The sequence below is a fragment of the Oryctolagus cuniculus genome, chromosome 13 (genome assembly GCF_964237555.1).
Source record: "Oryctolagus cuniculus chromosome 13, mOryCun1.1, whole genome shotgun sequence".
NCBI lineage: Eukaryota > Metazoa > Chordata > Mammalia > Lagomorpha > Leporidae > Oryctolagus > Oryctolagus cuniculus.
The window spans coordinates 88,776,410-88,801,786 of NC_091444.1; the positions used below are offsets into that span (position 1 = coordinate 88,776,410).

At 41.3% G+C, this 25,377-nt stretch overlaps 2 pseudogenes; both read left to right on the top strand.

Moving 5' to 3' along the window:
* The window catches only part of LOC127485582 (RNA-binding protein with serine-rich domain 1-like), a 208,631-nt pseudogene that overhangs the window by 26,973 nt on the left and 156,281 nt on the right, over window positions 1-25,377 (top strand).
* On the top strand, window positions 5,637-6,947 carry LOC127485815 (vesicle transport protein GOT1B pseudogene; annotated as a pseudogene).

The window sequence follows — 25,377 nt, forward strand, 5'->3', positions numbered from 1 at the left end:
GATGCAACCGGAAACCATTATACTTAGTCAAATAAGTCAGTCTTAAAAACACATATACTATGTTTTCCCTGATCTGAGGTAACTTATAGAGTACCTGAAATGTAATGCATTGGAGTGAAGTGAACATTTTGAGAATCAATAATTATTACAGCCTGTCTCTTTCATTGAGGAACAGTTTTTTTTTTTCATACTATTTGTTGAACTCCTTTACTTAGTGTAGGATTAACTGAATGATCATTAAATAAACTGAAATTAGCTTTTTGTAAAAAATTAAGAGAGGGAATGGCAAAGGGAGAAGGAAGAAGAATTGGAGAATGGGCAGGAGGGAGGGGGGAGTGGGAGGTATCATTATGTTCCAAAACCTATACATATGAAATACATGAAAGTTACATAACTTACATAAAATTTTAACAAATCTTAAAGACAAAGATGCCAGTAGGCAAAACGCTTAAGTACAAAGACAAATACTTATGTTTGCTGTTGATGCAAAAAAAAAAAAAAAAATGTCCACAGGGGAATGACAAATTCTCTCGGAACTAAGCATCTTGTAAACATATGCAATGGAAAAGCAGACTCAAGCTCAACCAAGAACACAGCCACTGTGCTGTTTAAGGCTAATTTGTCTTCCCCACTTGGAGTCAATATACTAAAAAATAAGGAGTTAAAAAGATGTTCTAGGCTCCCGTGACTGTTGAGTCTATTTCTCCTCTTGTGAGTTGCTCATTTGTTGTGGGGACACAACCATTCTAAACTCTTGCAATATTTGCAGTAGATCAAATTCAAGGTTAACTCACATTTGCTGGCCCGCAGCTCCTCAAATCCTTCTGACCACAGCAGTGCTTCCTCTGGGGGAGGCCTGCAAGAGAAGTTCTGCAGTTAAGAGGCACATATCAGGTGCCCTTTCCAGCTCAGCTGTTCATGTTTGTGAGCACAGGATTCTCAATTTAATTAATGAAAGTTTGTTGTTTGCTTTTCTTGCTGGTTTTCGGCTTCCCAGGAGTGGAAGAATTTTTGCAATAAATTACTCAATCATGTCTTTTAATCTTAAAAAAAAATCACTAAGCAGACAGGTTTGAAAGCACAACTACAGCTGAATATATTTTTATCCAATAAAGCTGTCTAGTAGCTACAGACAAACCAAATGAGACAAAAACAAGTAGCAATCTTATCGACCTAATATTTAAACTTAGCATCGAATTACTGAAGTTTCCACAGTTCCTCAGACTGTAACTACTAATGTTAAGAGTAAAGGTCAGAACTACCTTAAAATCACAAAGATATCATTTTTTAAAGATTTATTTGTTTATTTAAAAGTCAGAAGCACACAGAGAGAGGAGTGGAAGAGAGAGAGGGAGAGATCTTCCATCCACTGGTTCACTCCCAATTGGCTGCGATAGGTGGAGCTGTGCTGATCCGAAGCAAGGAGCTTCTTCCAGGTTTCCTACATGGGTACAGGGACCCAAGGACTTGGGCCATCTACTACTGCTTTCCCAGGCCATAGCAGAGAGCTGGATTGGAAGAGGAACAGCCAGGACTTGAACCCACACCATATGGGAATGCACCACTGCAGGCAGTGGCTTTACCTGTTACACCACAGCACCAGCCCCATCACAAAGATATCTTAACATATTGTACAGTCCAAACAGCAGATGATGGGACCTGGCACCATGAGTTAAGGCACCCACCCCATGTTGGCAATGGTTTGAATCCAGGCTGCTCCACTTTCAATTCAGTTCCCTGCTAATGCAGCTGGGAAAGCAGTGGCGGATGCCCCAAGTCCTTAGATCCCTAAGCCCTAGTCCAAGACCCAGAAAAAGCTCCTGTCTCAGCCTCACCCAGCCCCTGGTCCTTGTGGCCATTTAGGGGAGTGAACCAGAGGTTGGAAGACTTCACTTGTTCTGCCTCTCCCTCTCTGTAACTCTGACTTTCAAATAAACCTTAAAAAAAAAGCTATTTCTGGCCCACAAACGGTGGCAGTTTCTTTGCAAGGTTAATTGCTTTGCACCTTCGGTCCTGGATGCACCAGAGGCCATGCATAGGGAGTGATGAGTGATGACTGGCCCACAGCCTCACACCCCTCTAACCCACAACACTCCTTTGAGGAAGACACTGCAGAACTATGATTTGTTCCACAGTCATGACTGTGTGAGAACGACTTTATCATGAAAAAGTGAGAAAGGACTCAAAAGGAAGTCTTCAGCCAGCAAAAGCATGTCCCCTGATATGAGCAGGCATACAAGATTAAGTTAATCAGATTCATGAGCTGGAAAACTATGCCCCCAACCCCTATGTATTCCACCTGTATTCCCAACTTGCCAAGCAGACAACTAATCACGCCCCTTTGGGGAGTGCATAGAAAGCATGGAGCCCTCTGGCCTGCCCTTGCCCTCCCAAGCCTCCAGGCACACAGCTTTTTAGCAGCCCCTCCGCTGTCTGCCCACACCACGTGGTTTTGTGGTCATTCCCGCCTGCACAGTTTTTCCTCTCCCCGTGGCTCTGGCCTGTGAAGGCTTGTACATGGCCCTTGTTCACCCCACGTCTCTTGGTGTAGGGCCTTCTGGCTGCCTCTGGAGCCTCCCGGCTTGCCCCGCCGCTGCTTTCCTGCCCACATGCTCTCTCTCCTTTGCAGCCTCTGGTCTACTCCCTGGAAAAGCCTGGTGTGCCACAGCCGCTTTCAATTTCTGACCCCCTTCCTCTTGGTAAATCCCTCACCTTCCTGTGTATTTCTCTCACACTCTAAATGCTAGACTGTACCATGTTTTCTCATTTACAGAAACCCAATATTTAGAATTCTTATCTAAATAGACAAGGACCCTCAATATATCAATCTTGATTTTAAAATAAAGTAAACGATGTCCCGCCCACCCCCTCCCCCCAGCAGCAGCACAGGATGATCAAGAGCACAGCGTGGCCAGGGTTCCTGGGACGAAACAGTTCTCAGCCACACACAAGGCCGCTCCACCTGCCTCCTTGCAAGCCCTCCCCGAGTGTCCACACTCACAAAGCGAGCACAGCCCTCGTAGGTACAATTTCCCGGAGTAAATTCGTATTGTGCACTTGGCTTTTCTGCAGACGTTCAGGTTACAGGATATCCCAAAGTGCCGCGTGTGTATCAAGCCGCATGTACGCAAGAGGACCAGTTCATCTTCTCCAGCTTTTTCACACTCTTGGTGTCATGTGGTACCAGTCCCTGCACACACAGACTACTAACCCGCAGCCCTCAGCGGGCCGCAGCCTTTACAGCCGGCCGGCGTGGAGGCGGGTCTCTCGGGGCCAGCCCCGCCCTTCTAGAGCGATGATTGGCTGAAGGCCTACGGCAGGGGCAGAGCCTGAGCCGGTGCTGGGCACTGAAGCCCACTAACTGGCTGGAAGCCAGGGAGCTGTTGACGTCTGAGCTACCGCTTAGAGCGCCATCTGGCGAGATGCCACAACCTGCAGGCCTGCAGAAGGCGATGAATTTTTCCAGGCCACAGAGCTATGGCGCAGGCTGACTCAGGCCCTCCTTTCCCCCAGCCTGGGGAATCTCTGCCCCCTAGCTGAGCGGATTTCCGGAAAGCACAACTGTGCCTCTGCTTCCCTCCTTAGTGAGCGGGTGAACCAGGAACTCTGCAACACGGGGCCGGGTAGTCTCCAGCAGCAGGAGACAGTGACTGTCTGAAGGTAACACCTGAGGTGGGCCTGCTTTTGGGTGGGCTCTGGGTGGGCGTCTGTGCTCCTGGGCCTGTGGGGCTACTCATTGCCTCCTGGCAGCACTGGGAGCTGGCGTCCTGGTGACGAGGAAGGGTGAGTGAGGCGCAGTGAGCTCCGAACTTGGGCGCACCGAGGTCTTTGGAGTCTAGCAGTACAAAGAGACAAGCTCGCCTCCTGAGTCACTGCTGGCCAACTTAGAACTCACCAGAACCTTTAATTAACAAAAACAACTTATATAGTGGTGCGGTGGGGTGGGAGCACTTTACTTGAATGAGCTGCATTTGTGAATTCTTCAGAAACCACCACCCCCTGCCTACTCCTGCATCCTTAAAAATGATTGGTAAGTGGGGCATCACTGTGTCCTAGCGAGTAAAGCCGCTGCTTGCAGTGCTGACATCCCATATGGGAACTGGTTCAAGTCCCGGTTGCTCCGCTTCCAATCCAGCACTCTGCTACAGCCTGGGGAAGCTGTAGAAGATGGCCCAAGTCCTTCAGCCCCTGCACCTGCATGGGAGGCCCAGAAGAAGATCCTGGCTCCTGGTTTCAGATGGGCACAGCTCCAGCCCTTGCAGCCATTTGGGAGTGAACCGGTGGCTAGAAGACCTTTCTGTCTGTCCCTCTCTCTATGTGTAACATTACTTTTCAAATAAATAAATCTTTTTTAAAAAGTTGTATCTAATGTTGTGAACTAACTGTGCATACACAATTAGTTAAGCAAGAAGAATAACAAAAAATAATAAGGAAGAGGAGAATGAGGAGGGGAATGCTGAGATAATGTGGTACAATAAGAGAATGAAAATGTTTCAGGGCTGGAGCCATGGGATATTGGCTAAAGCCACCTCCTGCAGTGCCAGCATCCCATATGGGCATCAGTTCTAGTTCCGGCTGCTCTTCTTTCAATCAAGCTCCCTGTCATGTCCTGGGAAAGCAGTAGAAGGTGGCCCAGCTCCTAGGTCCCCTGCACCCATGTGTGAGACCCAGAAGAAGCTCCTGGCTCCTGGCTTCAGATTTGCATAGCTCTGGGTGTTGTGGCCATTTGGGAAGTAGATCAGTGGATGGAAGATTCTCTCTGTCTCTGTCTCTCTGTCTCTCTGTCTCTCTCTGCCACTGCCTCTGCCTCTGCCTCTGCTTCTCTGTAACTCTGCCTTTCAGGTAAATAAAAAAAAAAAAAACTTAAAAAAAAGAAAAAGAAAGAAAATGGTCCAAGGAGAAGAAAGTAGCAAAACAGCTGAATGCTGTTGAGTTTAAGATAAAGGCAGGGAGCCGGCGCTGTGGCTCAATAGGCTAATCCTCCACCTTGCGGCGCCGGCACACCGGGTTCTAGTCCCGGTCGGGGCACCGGATTCTGTCCCGGTTGCCCCTCTTCCAGGCCAGCTCTCTGCTATGGCCAGGGAGTGCAGTGGAGGATGGCCCAGGTGCTTGGGCCCTGCACCCCATGGGAGACCAGGAAAAGCACCTGGATCCTGGCTCCTGCCATCGGATCAGCGCGGTGCGCCAGCTGCAGCGGCGGCCATTGGAGGGTGAACCAACGGCAAAGGAAGACCTTTCTCTCTCTCTCTCTCTCTCTCTCACTGTCCACTCTGCCTATCAAAAAAAAAAAAAAAAAAAAAGATAAAGGCAGGGAAGTGACATTGGCTTAGACAAGATTGAAGTTGTTGGCGATATTGCTTAGCACAGCTTCTATGAAATGATGAGGATAAAGTCCAGTTAGAGCAGACTGATGAGATGAGAGGATAAAAAGTGAGGGAATGAAAGAATGACTGTAGAAAGCACTTTAGGGAAAGAAAGGAGAGAATTGAAGTTGTAACTCTAAAGGAGGTGTGATCAAGGAAACAGCTTTTTCTCTTCCCTCCCTCCTCCCCCTCTCCTTTTTCCTCCCTCCCTTCCTTTTTTCCTTCTTTCCTTCCTTCTTTTCTGCATAAATACTTAATAGAGAGGGGAATTTTGTGCAGAAGTAGTTGAGGGTGTCATCCAAAACCCAAGTGAGAAGCCTATAGAATCAGGAACACATCATCTGTTGAAAGAGGAGAGAGAAGGTAGAATTTATATGTGGGGAAGGTGTCTTGCATGGTAGGAATATTAGAGTTCCCAACTCATTCATTATACTTGCTCAATGAAGTATGAGCCAGGTCATCAGTAGACAGTAAGGGACAGTCAGGGTTGATACAAATTTGAGGAGGAAAAGGGTTTGTAAAAGTAACATGGATAGTGGAGAAACCAATGTCCTTGGGAAGTATAGTGTAATACTCACCAGTGTTGAGTGCCCATTTGAATCTGAGATTACAAATAAAAATGGGTTCATTTCTCCTGACTCAGCTTCCCACCATTGGCATTCCGAGCTGCTGCCACTGCTGCCCTTACCACCACAGCCATGATCTCCTTAACAGACACCCAGAAAATTGGAATGGGATTACAGGATTTGGAGTGTTTTTCCTATTCTTTGGAATGGTTCTTTTTTGACAAAGTGTTACTTCCTATTGAAATGTTTTGTTTGTGGCTGGCTTGGCTTTTGTAATTGGTTTAGGAAGAACATTCAGATTCTTCTTTCAAACACATAAAATGAAAGCCACTGGATTTTTCCTGGGTTGGCCTTTGGTAGGTGTGTTTTTCAAAACTTATGGATTCTTTCTCTTGTTCAGGGGCTTTTCCTGTGGTGGTTGGCTTTATTAGAAGAGTGCCAGTGCTTGGATACCTCTGAAATTTACCTGGAACTAGATCATTTGTGAATAAAGTTGGAGAAAGCAACAATATGATATAACAAAAAGTGAATTTGAAGAATCGTTTAAAATATTATTTATAAAATTCTTTGAAGAATATTCAGCACAAAATTAAATTTCATGAAGTAGCTTTTAATGTTCTTTACAGAAGTTTAAAATGTATAGCCTACAAAGTATCAACAGCAGTTAGCAAAGAAGCAATGAAAAAACAGGCCTTCTAATCAAGTGACCGGAAGTCAGTAAGCAAACTGAGGGAGAGGAAATCATGTTGCAACGGGTATTGAGACTCCTGAAGGCTGTCTTCATTGTTTCCACCAAGTATGAAACACAGCCATCTTCGAGAACTGTGGTACCTGATTTTTTTTTTTTTTGCAAGTTCAGAAGCACCCATAGGCATTTGCTTTGTAGAAATGTCCACTACAATGGCAAATATATTTCCAATGCAGTGTACCTTTGAAAGTGTTGCATGAGTTAGATTAGATTATGTCCTTTTGATGTATTAAAACCAAGGGAAACCCAGTTTTCATGTATGAATTGCTTTATTTTTGGAAATATGTGGTTAAAATAAAACTTTTATGGTCTTTCTGAATCTTAGTTTTTTACAGCCAGATGTAAATCTGAACTTTGTAATAGTCTTTTTTCTGGAATAGGCAGAGGTCTATTAGTTCTCTTGCTTCCTAAATTATAGCTGACTATGCACTTTTCTGGTCAACCACACACTCTGGAAGTGTGGATGCTTCTTTGGAGTCTGACCTCCTGAGTTTCTGTATCCTTCATTACATGTTAATATTTAATAGAAAGCATTTTTGACCATGAAGAGGTTATGAAACTTGTCTCATTAAATATTCTTCTACTTAATGATACCAAATGATGCAAACCAAGTAGATTTTTCTACATCATGATGTGATTTTTCTTCATTCTTTTATTTTTTTTAATTTTAGCAGTAGTTTTACTATTTTGTTTTTAATTAATTAAAATTTAATTTTAATAATGTTTACTTTAAGACATATAACATATTAAAATGTTAAACTTATAACTTATTAAAAGCAGTTCATTTAATCTGAATCTTCATTTATTTTCACCTTTTTCATAATATACAAAAATGAGTATATATGATGTATGTTTCATATGATCATTCTTTGGGTTAAGGAAATGGAAAAAATATTTTAAGTTCACATCCTAAGGTTATTTTATTAGAATTAAACTGGCCATGGTTACCTAAAAATATGACACTAAAAAAAAAGGTGAGAAGTTGCTGATTGACAGTAAGAAACAGCAGTTGTTTCTTTTATAATAGATGTGGAAACACATTTCAACAGGCACAGTACTATTTGTTTTATCATGAATGTTTGTGCTATTTATTTTTAAACACTTTCAAAGCTTTTTAACACATAAAATCCTAATTGAAATTTGTGGTATTATTTACAAACATGTCTACAAACTATATTACAACTTGTATTATCTTTAGTAAATCTTTTGATGCACGTAGAATTCCTAACCTTGTTCATCTAAAGAAAGAAAGACTTGGTACATAGTCTGATGGTTCAGTTTTGGAGATTTCTGTCTTTTGGGGAACTTTCATTTGACTTAAGATGTATCTGTGAAAATGGCGATACATGGAGACTCCTACCTCAATCGTTCATGGAATAAAAGACCTCAAGTTGTGTCTAATGTTCTTCAAAAATTAATATCCTCACTTGGGCAGTGTCAAATATATATACATTGAGTGTTGTCTTATATAGGTGCCCTGTAGGACTCTGTTAAACATATTTTTGACTGATTCATATCATTGACAGTGGGTCAATTATTTTCAGAGTAAGAAGAGTATCTGTTGATGTAAGGCACATCTATATTGTTTCACTTCTTTGTAGACATGTATTTCTTATAAAATGTTGCACTGTAACAGAGATACCTTTTCAACAAAAAAATAAGAATAGAAATAGTAGAGGGAGGAAGAAGGGTGGGAGTATGGGCAGGAGGGAGGATAGGGTGAAGGGAATCACTGTGCTCCCAAATTTGTATATATGAAATGTATGAAGTTTGTACACCCTACATTTTTTTAAAGTAAGGAAAACACAATGAGCACCCATGCACTTTCACTAAGTTCAACACTTGCTACAGTTTTGTGGGTTTTGCTTCATCTATTTATGTGTGCATTTTCTGTGAACCACTTCAGAGTTGCAGACATCATGAAAGTGCATACTCAGAATGCCTGCCTCAGAAATAAAAGCCAACATTTATAGTCTCAATGATCACCATTTAGCCTCCTTGAAATGTGCCTGAGAAGTCAGCAGAAATTGCCCCAAATTCTTGGGTTGCTACTAACCACGTAGGAGACCAGAATAAAGTTCCTGGCTCCTGGCTTATGCTTGGCCCAGACCTAGTTATTGTGGGCATTTGGGCAGTGAACCAGCAGATGGAAGATATTTCCCTATCTCTCCTCTTTCCTCTTTTCTCTCTCTCTCTCTTGCGCTATCACTCTCACTCTCTCTCCATGTGTGTTGCTATCCCTTTCAAATGAATGAATGAATAAATGAATGAATGAATATTTGAAAAGATACAGTTCAAATAGTGGAAGACAAGTGCCATGTGAGGAAACAGTAGAGGAATTGTATTTAAAATTTATCAAAAACTTAATCAACAATAAGAAAATAAACTCTTCAATTTAAACAGTTGATAAAAATGTGAAAAGTCACTTTCTTTTAAAGATTTTATTTATTTATTTGAAAGGTAGAGTTACAGACAGTGAGAGGGCGAGTCAGAGAGAAAGGTCTTCCTTCCGTTGGTTCACTCCCAAATGGCCACAATGGCTGGAGCTGTGCCAATCTGAAGCCAGGATCCAGGTGCTTCTTCCTGGTCTCCCATGTGGGTGCAGGGGCCCAAGGACTTAGGTCATGTTCTGCTATCCCAGGCCATAGCAGAGAGCTGGATTGGTCACTTTCACATCAAATATACATATTAGAAATAAGTGAATAGATGCAGAGAACTGGAGCCACTCTTGAGCACTGATTTCCAGCTTTTTTTTTTTTTTTGACAGGCAGAGTGGACAGTGAGAGAGAGAGAGAGAGAGAGAGAGAGAAAGGTCTTCCTTTGCCGTTGGTTCACCCTCCAATGGCCACCGCAGCTGGTGCACTGCAGCCGGTGCACCACACTGATCCGATGGCAGGAGCCAGGTACTTATCCTGGTCTCCCATGGGGTGCAGGGCCCAAGCACTTGGGCTATCCTCCACTGCACTCCCTGGCCACAGCAGAGAGCTGGCCTGGAAGAGGGGCAACCGTGACAGAATCCGGTGCCCCGACCAGGACTAGAACCTGGTCTGCCAGTGCTGCAAGGCAGAGAATTAGCCTAGTGAGCTGCAGCACTGGCCCTCCAGCTTTCTTATAGATTGTCCTCTAAGCATCTCATGAAGACAGAAGAAACGGACAGTCTCATTTGTCTCTACTTTGAACAAGGCTTATTCATACTTGCAGACCCTGGGAGGCAGTGGAAATGTCTCAAGTAAGTCTTATGCCTAAGTGTGAGACATGGATTGCATTCTTCACTTCTGGCTTCAGCCTGGTACAGTTCTGGAAATGCACATTTGACAGCAATCTCCTCTTAGACAAGATCCCCTCTGATAAATCTTGTCTAGCAGAATACCACCTAGCACTCCCAGAATACTAGCTTTTTTTTATAAAAAAAATCTTCAGCAAATGTCCCAGAGAATATTCTGTTGAGACTGATTTATATCACATGCTATAAGTCCATTGTAAAATAATTGCTAAAGAAGTAAATGTTAATCATAACACATTTGAATCTTAAGCATAATGCTCTTTTTAAAAATAATCTTTTCACTCTCATGTCCATCTGTAGATTACCTTTTCCAAAGTCTCGTGTTATATGAAGTCAATTTTTTTCCAAAGAAAGTTGAAAATTGTTTCTTTTTCAAATTGCTATCATTTTTTTCTATGAGACTCAGGGGTTTAAAATTCTGCCTATGGGGTCCATTGATGTGTTGCAGTAAACTAAATCTCTGCCTGTGGTGCTGGTATCCTATATTGGTGCAGGTTCATGTCCTGCCCCTCTTTTGATCCAGCTCTTTGCTGTGGCAAAGAAAAGCAGTGGAAAGTGACCCAAGTACTTGAGCCTCTGCACTTGTATGGGAAACCCCCAAAAAACTCCTGGCTCCTGGCTTCAGATCAGCCCAGCTCCAGCCATAGTGGCTGTTTGAGGAATGAACCAATGGATGGAAAACCTTTATCCCTGTGTCTTCCTATCTCTATCTGTAACTCTACCTCTCAAATAAATAAATAACATCTTTAAAAATTCTTCATTTTGAAATATTGTGGTATCATAAGGAAGCCTTTTTGTTCTATGATAATAAATTCCAAGAAATTAAACAGCTCTTCCCCTTGTACACAAATGAAAGACTTGAAATTCAACATATTTTAGGGTTAATTTCTAAATGTGACTCTTAATAATAGTGCAAAATACAGACTGCATATCATAAGAGGCAGTCAAAATTTATTTATCAAGTCACATTTAATACTGACTGTAGTTTGAATACTACAAATGTAAAAAATTGTGTATAACTTATAACCTCAAAGAAAAGTTATTCTGTTTTGATAAAATCCATGTATTACCAAATTTATAAATGATCCAAAGTTCAGAACAACAATTGACAGGTAGATTAATTGTAGTGATAGAGCATAGGAGGACATGTCTATTGAAAAGGGAAGAGTCTCAGTACAAAGAGACTGCTGATGATCAGTGAGATGGTGAAGAAAGGACCAGGAAGATCAGCATGGCTTGGGACAATTACATAAGGAAATAAAGAGCTTGAACTAAAAGATTAAAAAGCCAGGGCGGGCACTGTGGTTTAGCAGGCAAAGCTGATGCTTGCAATGCCAGCATCCCATATGGGTGCTGGTTCAAATCCATCTGCCCATTTCTGATCCAGCTCTCTGATGTGGCCTGGGAAAGCAGTAGAAGATGGCCCAAGTCCTTGGGCCCCTGCACCTGTGTGGGAGACCTGGAAGAAGTTCCTGGCTCCCTGCTTCAGATCCATGCAGCTCCAGCTGTTCTGGCCAATTAGGGAGTGAATCAGCAGATGGAATACCTTTCTCTCTCTAACTCTCTCTCTCTTTCTCTCGCTCTCTTCCTCTCCTTATTTCTCTGTGTGTAACTCTGACTTTCAAATAAATAAATAAATCCTTTTTTAAAAAAAGAGATTTAAAAGTCTATTTCAGAAGACTATCAAAGACCTGGTGACAGAGAGGGAGTGCTGCAAAGAGCAAATTGCTAGAGGAGATGACAGAAATCAGCTCTACCCTCTTGGAATGAAAGGGCTGAAATTTTGTTGCATCATTCAAAAATGCTTTATATAAATCTCTGAAAGTCTTCTTCACAGGAGACTAGCAGCTCAAAGTCCTTCCACTGAAAGAGGGAGAAGAGAGCAATTGCTATGTAATCTGCTATGCTAGCATTAGGAAACTTTGAAAGTATTGAAATGTCTGTTGTGCACATTACAGGGTAAAAGGGCACACAGGAACACATCCTATGTGAATAAACCCAATGCTAATCAAAATGGGGAAAAACTGTTCTGAGGTACAATCTCAAGGATGGATATAATCTGGTATAGAAAACTCTTGACATGGCAGATTTAGTACAAGAATTTAGCTGAATTTTGAAAGATTCTATATAATGTACAGTAACTTGTAATTTTGCTTTTCATGAGGTTGTGTGGCCCTCAGTGTGAGGTTAGAGCATAGATATGAGTCTACTACAGCTACTGAGTGAGGTGATCCCTGAGTATTTATTTACATGTCACTGCAGTTTTGTGTTCTCTTCTCACATTAACAGTTTATAGAACTCCAGTGAAATGCTACAATACCATATTTCTCCATGAAAAATGAGTCTGTGAAGATTCATGATTCATTTGTCAGTGAAGATCCACTCAAAGTGTTAGTAGTTTTATCCATAAACTTACACTTGATAAATTAAAAATGGATTATCAAATTACACAGAGGCATGGAAATTTGAAGTTATCAAGTTCTATATGGAAACAATAAAAAGTGACTTGGGAACCCAACTTAACAAATGTTCTAAATCACCTGAAATTTGCTCTTATTGTGAAAGATAAAGCTTTAGTAAAATCTGAATAAAAGAAACAAATAAAATATGCTGACCATTAGGGAATTATAATGAGAAAGCATTAACTATACATTAAGTGAATGCAAATTCACATATCAATAAAACAGTGGAAGTACACACCTATAAGGGTGTTAACAATATAAAACATCAATGACAATGACTATGGTTTACAAGTACACAAAACACCAGAAAGTCTTATTCATGGCAGGTGGGAATATATAGTGGTGCTTTACAAGATATCTTGACATGCTCTCATAAAGGCTACAATAGTATCAACATACAATGCAGCAACCATGTCCCTATTTATTTATCCAATTCTCATGAAAACAAACTTATGCCCACATATAACCATATTTACCATGACCTAACTTTTAAGACATAAAGATTCTTTCAGTAGGTTAACAGATAATCAAATTGTCACACTAGGTAAAGACTTGTGAGGCAGAAGATCCTTAATGTGCAGCCGCTTGGCATGGGGATCAATAGAAAAGGAAGAAACATAAAGTGGACACAGATAAATGGCACAGAGCCACCTGAAGGAATGCATGCCCTCTCAGACAAAGGACAGATGTCACCAAATGCTCATATGAGCTGACACAGGGAATGGAGAGACTGCAGGACAGAAACAAAGTCACCCTGTAGGTCAGAAAGGTTAGAGACACTGAAGTCCTGAAGTGGGCTATATGGACAAGGGAAGCAGTCATTCTTGTAAGTGGTAGACTCATTCAGCCAGCACATGCTGCAGGCACAATTGACAGAGTTTTCTAAGAGCTGGGCTGGATGACAAAGATTCTTCAATGACAAAAGCTAAAGGACTGACAGGGTTCACAGTCACATAAAATGGTATACTTCAGAGAATATACTGGTTTCAGGATCATGATTAGAGACACACAGAGTCTGGCATAGTTACAGGCACATGGGGTTGGGGCCATTGGGAGGCAGATGGGGTCTGCAGGTATAGGATGTAGAAGCAAAGGTAGGAGTACCTGGGATTCCATTTAAATCAGTTCTTAAAGAAAATTTATATGCTTCAGTGAATATGTTGGAATCAAAGGCAAAATCAATCATTTTGGGTTCATTCTTATAATTAAAATAAGAAACATAGAAAGAAACAGAGGGTAGACTGTGGCATAGCAGGTAAAGCCACTGCCTGTAGTGTCAGGATCCCATATGGGTGCCGGTTCAAGTCCTGGCTACTCTACTTCAGATATAGATCTCTGCTATGTCCTGGGAAAACAGTAGAAGATGGCTGAAGTGCTTGGGCCCCTGCACCCACATGGGAGACCTGGAGGAAGCTCCTGGCTCCTGGTTTCAGATCAGATCAGCACAGCTCTGGCTGTTACTGCCATTTGGGGAGTGAACAAGCTGATGGAAGACCTCTCTCTCTCTCTGTCTTTCTCTCTCTATCTTCTTCTCTCTCTCTGCATCTGCCTCTTTCTCTTTGTAACTCTGCCTTTCAAATAAATAAATAAATCTTTAGAAAAAGACTGTCTTGGGGCTGGCTCTGTGGCACAGTAGGTTAATCCTCTGTGGTGCCAGCATCCCATATGGGCACCAGTTCTAGTCCCGGCTACTCCTCTTCCAATCCAGCTCTCTGCTGTGGCCTAGAAAAGCGTTAGAAGATGGCCCAATTGCTTTCCCCTGTACCTGCATGGGAGACCAGGAAGAAGCATTTGGCTCCTGGCTTCAGATCAGTACAGTTCCGGCCATTGCAGCCACCTGGGGAGTGAACCAGCGGAAGGAAAGCCTTTCTCTCTCTCTCTCTAACTCTACCTGTAAGATAAATAAATAAAATATTCTTTAAAACAAAAAACTAACAGCACAATAAACAAAGAACATTGAAACCTTTTCCATGGGCTAGAGATCCTCTCACAGTCTCTCCTCAACAAATGTAGTGGAGATGTGGTCAGGAAAATAAAACATAAAGAAAATGTTAGATATAAGGAAAAATTTTTAAGAAGCTAAATTGTCAGTATATGAAGATGACACTATTATCTACAAAGATAATCCAAAATAGTTCAAAAGTAAATCCAAACTGATAAGTGAATTAAGCAAAATTACTGGATTAGCAAGCAATATATGCAATCAAGTGGGTCATTATGTGCCAGCAAGAAACAAACAGGAAGCAATTGTAAGTGACCAAATACAGACCAGGAAAGAAATTCTTAAGGGAAATGAAACAAATGTAATATCTTTAAATATTCTTAATATATATTCAAGTGACCTAAGGGCAGAATAGAACAAGACTATGAAGACAAAGAAAGGCCCTGGATCCAATAGACATTTGTAAGTTGCAACTCATGAGCACTTTGTTGTTGCAGTTTACAGGACTCCAGTGTGTGGGTTCACCAGGGAGGTGACCCTGCCCCCTGTTGTCTGCAGAGTAAGGCCATAGGAGGGTGAGATGGCTTCAAACTCTAGTCCAGGCTTCATCCCTCACTGTCCTCACTCTGCATGACCCCAGTGACTGCCCCCATACCAAGGGCGATTCTGATTGGTTGCATCTCCTCTGATGTCATGTGCGCTTACTGGCTGTGAGAACTGTCTATTCAGCGCACTGGGAGAACACTGCATAACCATGGTGATCTTCTTTGCTGGCTCGGTTATACTGGGCTTTCCAACTCTGCTGCTGAGAAAGGCCCCAGGTGGGTGAGGCTTGTCATTCTGTGAACATCTCGCACAACTACAGTCCTCCGAAGTGCAGGGGGAGGCCTTGGAAGCCAGGAAAGGGTGAGTGTGTGGGGCCATTCCACTTGGCTTGCAGGCTGTGAGCTCAGCCTACAGCCTGGACACTGGCCATTTTGTCTCACTCGGCACTCAGAGACTTCAGCTCAGACCTAGAGCTCCTTCCATGCTGCTTGGGGTCCCCTCAATTTGTGTGGGGAGGACGGAACTGTCCTCAGGGAGAATTCAGAATGCATGTGTGGTGTTCCTGTGAGGAGAAACCATGATCTCTGGGATCCTCTGTCCCTCCTTTCTGAGGGACAGAGTTGGGGGAATCAGGATCTCAAGCCTACAACCTGGTCCTCCCGGCATAGCTCTTCTAGGGATCTGGGCCCGCTTTCTGTTGCTAGTAACACAGTATCACAGACTGCGCAAGTTACAGAAAACAGTTTTATTTGTCTTACGGTTTTGGTCTAATTTGGAAGGGCAGCATCTGATGATGGCCTTCTTATTGACAGAGCCCTGAGGTGGCTCAGAGACCATGTGGCCAGTAGGGGAGAGGCCAATGTAAAAAGGCTTCTATAGCAGACACCCTGTTGAAAACCCATTAAACACTTTTTATAAAGTCCCACCTGGTACCACTCATTGATAGCTCATAATTGGATTTATTTTTCTGTGGGTTTCACAGGGATGAAACATGTTAAGCCATACTGTAAAGCCTGGCAGTAAATCCCTAAATGTTCATCTCTCTTCCCCACCTTGCCAAATGCCAAGTTCCCTACTGAAATTTCAACACTACAAAATATTTTCCCCTTGATATATTTAATTAAGCTTAAGCTTCTGTATTTTAATTGATTTTTTCTATAGAATAATCAATAAGTCTTTGAAAGGTTTATTTTCTGTTTGTATTTACTAGGAGAGAAAGTAGAAACTCCAGTGTAATATATATATATATATATATATGCACATATATAATGTGTATAATGTGTATATTATACACATACATTATATTATGTATAATATGTATAATGTATAATGTGTATATATAATGTGTACATTATATATATATGTGTGTGTGTATATATATATATGTATATATATATGAAGTCCTGGAGTGGACATTTGAGCAGATGTTTCATTAAGAGGCTGCTTGGGATAGCCACATCCCACATCAGAGTGTCTGAGGTCTTCCCATGGTTCAAATCCAGTTTCCTGCTAATTCATTCTCTAACTGTAGGTGATGATGGCTCAAGTCCTTGGATCTTTGCTGCTCACAGGCAAACTGTAGATTTGGTTTCGGTCCCCTGTCTTCACTCTGGTCTAGTCTGGCCATTTCAGGCATTTGGAGGAGTGAACCAGTAGATGGAAAATCTGTCTTTCTCTGCAATTCAAATTAAAATAAATAAATTTTAAAAAAATCTGGGCACCTCTCCATTTCTCTGTCTATGTGCTGATGTCTTATCAGCATGACATAGAGTTGAGGCTTTCCTTGGAAAATTTAAAGCGATGTCTTCTCAATAAACCCTCTACTCTGCCATTGTCTGGGTTTTAAAACCATCTGTTGGTAATGACCCGAGATGCCCCCAGTGATCAAAGCCCCTAGGAGTGTGGTGTGCATAGCAGCTTCTGTGTCAGTCTACTTGGAGAACAGCAGGAGGAAGAACTTGTCATGGGAGTAGCTGGGTCCCTGAGACTGGGGCCTCTTCTGTATACCCTCCACCTAGATAGCTTACACCTTGGGAAAGTAAAACTTTTTCCTCCTTACTGTGGTTCCTATTCCTCAGAGACACTGTCAGCTAATTTAAAGGCTCATATTCAAGAGACAAGATAGAAGTAATTCATGCACTCTGTATTCTCTCAGCTTTGTGAAGGGAAAAAATAAAACTTTGACAAAAGCAGAAGAAAACCATCATAGCTAAGTGATGTGAAACCTAGAAAGCAAATGTGCTTTGGATGCACAGCAGTTTGATTTTACATTTACAGAGTTGATCTTATCAGAGCATGGTTTGTGTAAATGGAGAATAGGAAGATCAGATTCTGTTGGATGAGAAAAATTTGTGAATTTAAAGAGTTTATTTCAGTTCCTGGTATAATAAAATATTTGTTTGGACTTACCTTAACTTTCTGGCACAGAGATCCAGATCCAGAGACACTGGAAATTTCCTGAGTGATAGGGGTGGCTTTTTTTTTTCTTTTTTTTTTAACTTTTATTTAATGAATATAAATTTCCAAAGTATGACTTATGGATTACAATGGCTTCCCCCCCATACCATCCCTCCCACCCACAACCCTCCCCTTTCCCACTCCCTCTCCCCTTCCATTCACATCAAGATTCATTTTTGGTTATCTTAATATACAGAAGATCAGCTTAGTATACATTAAGTAAGGATTTCAACAGTTTGCTCCCACACAGAAACATAAAGTGAAAAATAATAGATGATTTTTTTAAATGATGATGAAATCAGATCAGACCTATTGTCATGTTTAATCCCAGTGAGAGTCAAGTTGGGAATTGATAATTTCTTTTTTTTTTTTTTTACAGAGGATCAGTTTAGTATACATTAAGTAAAGATTTCAACAGTTTGCACCCCCATAGAACACAATTCAATCCCATCAAGGTGGCATGTACCAATGCCATCTCACTATTCCAAGTGATCAATTTCAGTTCACAATTGATCATAATGCACTAAGAACCAAAGCCGGAGGCATCACAATGCCAGATTTCAGGACATGCTACAGGGCAGTTGTAATCAAAATAGCATGGTACTGGTACAGAAACAGCTGGATAGACCAATGGAACAGAATTGAAACACCAGAAATCAATCCAAACATCTACAGCCAACTTATATTTGATCAAGGATCTAAAGCTAATTCCTGGAGCAAGGACAGTCTATTCAACAAATGGTTCTGGGAAAACTGGACTTCACCCCATTGGCCCAACTAACTAAAAAAGAAGAGAAAAGACCCAAATCAATAAAATCAGAAATGAAAAAGGAAATGTAACAACAGACACCACAGAAATAAAAAGAATCATCAGAAATTACTACAAGGACTTGTATGCCAGCAAACAGGGAAACCTATCAGAAATGGATAGATTCCTGGACACATGCAACCTACCTAAATTGAACCAGGAAGACATCGAAAACCTAAACAGACCCATAACTGAGACAGAAATTGAAACAGTAATAAAGGCCCTCCCAACAAAGAAAAGCCCAGGACCAGATGCATTCACTGCTGAATTCTACCAGACATTTAAAGAAGAACTAACTCCAATTCTTCTCAAACTATTCAGAACAATCAAAGAAGAGGGAATCCTCCCAAATTCTTTCTATGAAGCCAGCATCACCTTAATTCCTAAGCCAGAAAAAGATGCAGCACTGAAAGAGAATTACAGACCAATATCCCTGATGAACATAGATGCAAAAATCCTCAATAAAATTCTCGCCAATAGAATGCAACAACACATCAGAAAGATCATCCACCCAGACCAAGTGGGATTTATCCCTGGTATGCACGGATGGTTTAATGTGTGCAAGACAATCAATGTGATACACCACATTAACAGACTGCAGAAGAAAAACCATATGATTATTTCCATAGATGCCGAGAAAGCATTTGATAAAATACAACACCTGTTCATGATGAAAACTCTAAGCAAACTGGGTATGGAAGGAACATTCCTCAATACAATCAAAGCAATCTATGAAAAATCCACAGCCAACATCCTATTGAATGGGGAAAAGTTGGAAGCATTTCCACTGAGATCTGGTACCAGACAGGGATGTCCACTCTCACCACTGCTATTCAATATAGTTCTGGAGGTTCTAGCCAGAGCCATTAGGCAAGAAAAAAAAATTAAAGGGATACAAATTGGGAAGGAAGAACTCAAACTATCCCTCTTTGCAGATGACATGATTCTTTATTTAGGGGACCCAAAGAACTCTACTAAGAGACTATTGGAACTCATAGAAGAGTTTGGCAAAGGAGCAGGGTATAAAATCAATGCACAAAAATCAACAGCCTTTGTATACACAGACAATGCCATGGCTGAGGAAGAACTTCTAAGATCAATCTCATTCACAGCAAACCAGACCCAAATCTAGTAGGAGAAGAGAAATAATTAAAATCAGAGAAGAAATCAACAGGATTGAATCAAGAAAAACATTACAAAAAATCAGCCAAACGAGGAGCTGGTTTTTTGAAAAAATAAATAAAATTGACACCCCATTTGCCCAACTAACTAAAAAAAGAAGAGAAAAGACCCAAATCAATAAAATCAGAGATGAAAAAGGGGTGGCTTTTTTAAAAAAAAATTATTTACTTATTTGAAAATCAGAGTTACACAAAGAGAGAAGGAATGGCAGAGAAATAGAGAGAGAGGTCTTCCATCCACTAATTCACCCCTCGGATGACCACAACAGCAGATGGAGCTGTGCTCTGATCTGAAGGGGGTGGTTTTGATTCTGCATGACACATACTTTTAAGATAGTAGCTAAGTTTATGCTAATGAGGTGACTGGGCAGGATCCCTAGATAACATCACAATGGAGACCAGTAAACAGAAAAAGCAAACACTGGCTTTTCCACTGGCATCTGCGGGAGGACTGTTGTGGCACTGAGCACTTAGCCTTTGAGGCCTCTGCTGACTCTAAATGGTGGTACAACTGAATTGTTTGGCAATTAATAGGTATTGGAGAATTGGTTAGTGTTCAACAAACATCTCATGTTTGATGTTAAAACTAATGTCAAAGACACCCTGGGTCAGAACCTTAAACTCATTTTGGGTGAGTGTTGAGCTGCTACTCTAGTTTTGGATGATTCCACATTACTGAAAGTGTGCAGCCTCCAGAGTTACATTTTCTGGTTGTTAATGTTTCATTCATTCTCCAGCTAGCATAAGCTTTACATCTCCACAGTCAGAGTGATTGTCAAGGCTTGGAAACCTGTTTAAGCTTCTGCATTTGGGTTCCTTTGTGAACTGTGGATTAAGCAGGCTGCTTCCCAGAGCTATTCTCCTTTATGTGCTTTGTAGAAGCTTGCTGCAATCTAATTATACTTTGACCAATTATTTAGGAATTATGTACTGTGATTTGAGTGTTAGATTTTTATGTTCTTGCATGGAACCTGAGTTTATTCAATAAGGCATGAAAAGGGAAAGAAAATTTTTTAAAGATTTTTTTATGTATTTATTTATTTGAAATGCAAAGTTACAGATAGAGAGGCAGAGATAGAGAAATCGCCCATCTACTTGGCTCATACCCCAATGGCTGGAAAGGCTAATGCTGTGTCAGTCCATAGCCAGGAGCCAGAAGCTTCTGGCCATCCCACATGGGAGCAGGGACCCAAGCATTTGGGCCATCTTATTCTGATTTCCAGGTGAATTAGAGAGCTGGATTGGAAATGGAGTGCCCATATGGGACACTAGTACTGCAGTAAGGGGTTTTACCTACTATGTCACAGTGCCAGCCCCAGGGAAAGAGAATGCTTGACATCTTTCTTTTCTGCCAAGTTTCAAGAACAACATAGTGTTGTCCCCAGGATAAATGGGCCTTGGTCAGTTTAGGTGTCTTCCTGATCTTTTCTATTTCTCCCCCCGGAGATGATCAAATCTTGATTCTTTGGGATGTTCTTTGTAGCTTATTGTCAGTTTCTACCTTTTTTTAAAATATTTTTATTTATTTATTTGAAGGTCAGAGTTACACAGAGAGAGGAGAGGCAGAGAGAGAGAGAGAGAAAGAGAGAGAGAGAGAGAGAGAGAGAGATCTTCCATTCACTGGTTCATTCCCCAGTTGGCTGCAATGGCTGGAGCTGAGCCAGTCCAAAGCCAGGAGCCAAGAGCTTCTTCTGGGTCTCCCACACAGGTGCAGGGGCCAAGATCTTGGGCCATCTTCTGCTTTCCCAGGCCATAGCAGAGAGCTGGATTGAAAGTGGAGCAGCCGAACTCAAACCAGTGCCCATATGGGATGCTGACACTGCAGGTGGTGGCTTTACCTGCTATGCCATGACACCAGCTCCTCTGCCTTTTGTGAACTGTCCAATTTCATGTTAACCTATTGATACTAAAGCAATGCTGCTTCCCCCAAAATTTTTCACATGCAGCATGCTGCTGTTTGAGGCTGTGGTTCACCAAATTCTCTCATCGCTTCTGTATTTTATGGCATTTGGCTTGTTTTAAGTTTATATTTGATGTTGATGACAGTGTTTGTTTTTTTTTTAATTCTTGAAGAACTAATGCATGGTAAAGCTTTGTACATAATGGGAAAATTTTGTTGTTTCATACATGGTGAGTAAGTTCAAATTTAGTAGGAAGTGTTGATAGATTAATATATAACTTTTCATATATGCATTTATTTGTTTTACAATTTGCCAAAACTTAGAGTGGACTTAATTATTGATTTTCCCATCTTGTGTTAACTAGCATCTCTGAATGATTACACTAAATAATAGGAATCACTTGCTTGTTATGTGTACTGTTGTGTTTATACGTTTAACAATGGTGTGTCAATATTTTGCTTTGCAATTCTGTAAGTTTTTGCATTAATTAGTATGATGCTCTGTTACATGTATAGTTATGAAGCATTGTAATTCCTTTTTAGACAACTGCCTGCTGTATCTTATGTAACCTTTGCAAATTTTTTCTGATCTAAATCCTGATTTGTCTGAAATGGATATAGATATTCCAAGTTCGTTTGGACTGGTGTTATAATGCTCTATATTTCTGTATGTATTTAAATTTGTATCTTTATGCTTATATCTTTTTTTAAAGATTGAGAGAGAGAGAGAGAGAGAGAGAGATTTTCCATATGCTGATTCCCTCTCCAGATGGCTACAATGCCTGGGAATGGTTAGGCCCAAGACAGGAACTTCTTTGAGGTCTCCTATGCAGGTGGCATGGCCTAAGCACTTGGGCCATCCTCCTCTGCTTTTTCTAGTCCATTAGCAGAGAGCTGGATTGGAAGTGGAGTAGCTGGGACATGAACTGGCACCCATATCAGATACTGACATCGCAGGTGGTGGCTTTACCCATGATGCCACCATGCCAGCACCTATGCTTACCTTTTAAAATACATATTTATATAACTTAAGTTGACAAACATAAGTTTACCATATAAAATGAAGTTTGGAAATACTTATACATTGTAGAACAGATACATTAAGCTAATTATGATATGTATATTATCACAAACCTATTTTTAAAGGTTTATTATTTATTTAAAAGGCAAAGTTACAGAGAGAGAAAGAAGCAGAGGAGGCAGAGAAATCTTTCTTCTGTTGGTTAACTCCCCAAAGGCCACATGGGCAGGGCTGGACCAGGCCAAAGCCAGCAGACTGGAACTCCATCTGGGTCTCCCACATGAGTGGCAGGGGCTCAGGGACTTGGGTCATCTTCGCTGCCTTCCCAGGTGAATTAGCAAGAAACCAGATCAGAAGCAGAGCAACTAGGACCTAAACCAGTCCTCATGGAATGTCAGTATGGTAGATGGTGGCTTAATCCACTATGCCAAAATGCTAGCCCCACATACCTATATTTCTTATGGTGAAAACACTTAAATTCTAATCTCTTAGTTAATTTCCATAATAGAGTACATTGTTATTAATTATTGTCACTGTATTGTACATCAGATCTCTTGAACATATTCCTCTTACACAAATGAAATTCATTCTCCTTGGACCAATGTGATCTCAAATTCCCTCTATATTTAATTTTTTTGTAGACAACATAATGTTGTACTTTTAATTTTCTTGTTACTTTTTTTAAGATTTATTTATTTATTTTAAAGGTGGAGTTTACAGAGAGAGGCAAAGACAGAGAGAAAGAGATCTTCATCTGCTGGTCCACTCCTCAAATGGTCATAATGGCCAGGGCTGGGCCAGGATGAAACCAGGAGCCAGGAGCTTCCTCTCAGTCTCTCATTGTGGGTACAGGAAACACAAGTACCTGGTTTCATATTTTTCTGCTTTCCCAGGTGCATTAGCAGGGAACTGGATTGGAAGTAGAACAGCTGGACTTGAACCACTGCCCAAAGGGGATGTTGGCATTGACTTAACCACTGTGCCACAGTGCTGGCACCTGCTACTGTATTTTTTGATACATTTAGATAATATACATTTAAGGTTATTGATATAGTTGGATTAATATTTCCCATAATTATTTTTGTTCTAGTTCTTATTTTCCTAAAATCTTATTTTTTTTTATATGAAAGACAGAGAAAGATCTTCCATATGCTATTTCACCCCCCATATCACTCCAACAGTTATGGCTAGGACAGTAAAGTCAGGAGACAGGAACTCCATCTGGGTTCCTACCTGTATGGAATAACCCAAGTATTTGAGCCATTACCTGGTGCCTTCTAGGATGTGCATTAACAGGAAGTTGAAACAGAAACCATGTAACCAAACTCAATCCAGGAACTTCAATATAGGTTGTGATCATCACAAATGGGCATCTTAACATACCAAACACCCACTACAGTTTTTGTTTTAAAAAAAAAATTCTGCCTTTATTTTTATTTTTAAAACACATTTCTGTTTCATTATTTATCATATTTGGAGCATAGAGAGATAGAGAGATGTACCATCTGCTGGGTCACTCCCCAAAGCCTGCAATAGTTTGGGCTGAGCCTGGCCAATGCCTGGATCTTAGAGTAGACAGGGATCAAAGTATTTGAGCCATCTCTTGCTTCTCACAGAGTGTGTATTAGCAGGAAGCTGGAACTGGGAGTAGAACCTGGACTCAAACAGGCACTCTAATATGGGATGAGGGCATTTCAAGTAATTATGCTATGCCTACTCCTCTCTTCTCACTATTTTAAGGTTTATTTAATATATTTGAAAGGCAGAATTAGAGAGAGAAAGAGAGGCATTCCATTTGCTGGTTCACCCCCCAAATGACTGCAATGGCTGGGGGCTGGGCCAGGAGCTTCTTCTGGTTCCCCCATGTGGATGCAGGGGCCCAACCACTTGGCCTATCCTCTGTTGCTTTCCCAGGTCATTAGCAGAGAATAGGACCAGAAGTGGAGCAGCCAAGAATTGGATTGATGCTCATGGGGTTATAAGATCTGGCATTGCAGGCAGGTAAAGCCACTGCCTGTGACACTGGCATCCCTTAGGGGCACCAGTTTGAGTCCCAGATGCTCTGCTTCCAATCCAGTTCTCTGCTAATGTGCCTGGGAAAGAATTGAAATATGTCCCAAGTCCATGGGCCCCTACATCCACATGGGAGACCAGAAGAATTTCCTGGATCCTGGCATTTGACTGGCCCAGCTTTGACTGTTGAGGCCATTTGGAGAGTGAACCAGCAAATAGAAGATTTCTTTCTCCCTCTCTCTTTCTCTCTCTAAGTCTACCTTTCAAGTGAATGAATAAATCTTAAAAAAAAAAAAAACTGCTTTATGTGATCTGACATCTAAGATTATGTTTCTCTTTTTCTGGAATTAATTCCTTTTCTGTTTATTTGTTTGAGAGACTTACAGAGACTTCCCATCCACAGAATTACTCCCCAGATGCTCACAACTGCCATGTTAGGGGCAAGACAATACTGGGAGCTGGAAATTAAATCCAGATTTTCCATGTGGGTTTCATGAGCTTAACCACTTGAGCCATCACCATGGCTTCTTAGGATCTGCATTAGGAGGAAGCTGGAGTCATGGGCCATATCCGTATCCAGAAATTGAACCCAGGTACCCCAGTGAAGAACACAGGCTTCTGTACTGTTAGGCTAAATCCCACCCCCATTCTGTGTTTTAACTGTGAGCCACAGATGCAGAGTTGAACATCCTGCCAGTAATTTGACAACTGTATTAACAATGAGTTAAACAGTGTAAAGATCCTTCCATCTGGCTTAAAGGTTAGTTTTACATTAGTGGAATTTTCAGAACACCTGACTGCTTAGTTGTCAGTCGTATAAGGACTGATTAGAAAATCCAAGGGGGGAAATGGCATTGTGGGATAGCAGGTCAGGCCACTACCTGCCATGCCAGTATTACATATTGTAATATCATACACCAGTTTGAATCCTGATTCTTCCACTCCTAATCCAGATCTTGCTAATATGCCTGAGAAAGCAGTAAAAGCAGTAGAAGATGGTCCAAGTACTTGGGATCTGGCTCTCATATGGAGACCCAGATGAAGCTGCTTGCTTTAACTTGGCCCAGCCCTTGCTGTTGCAGCCATC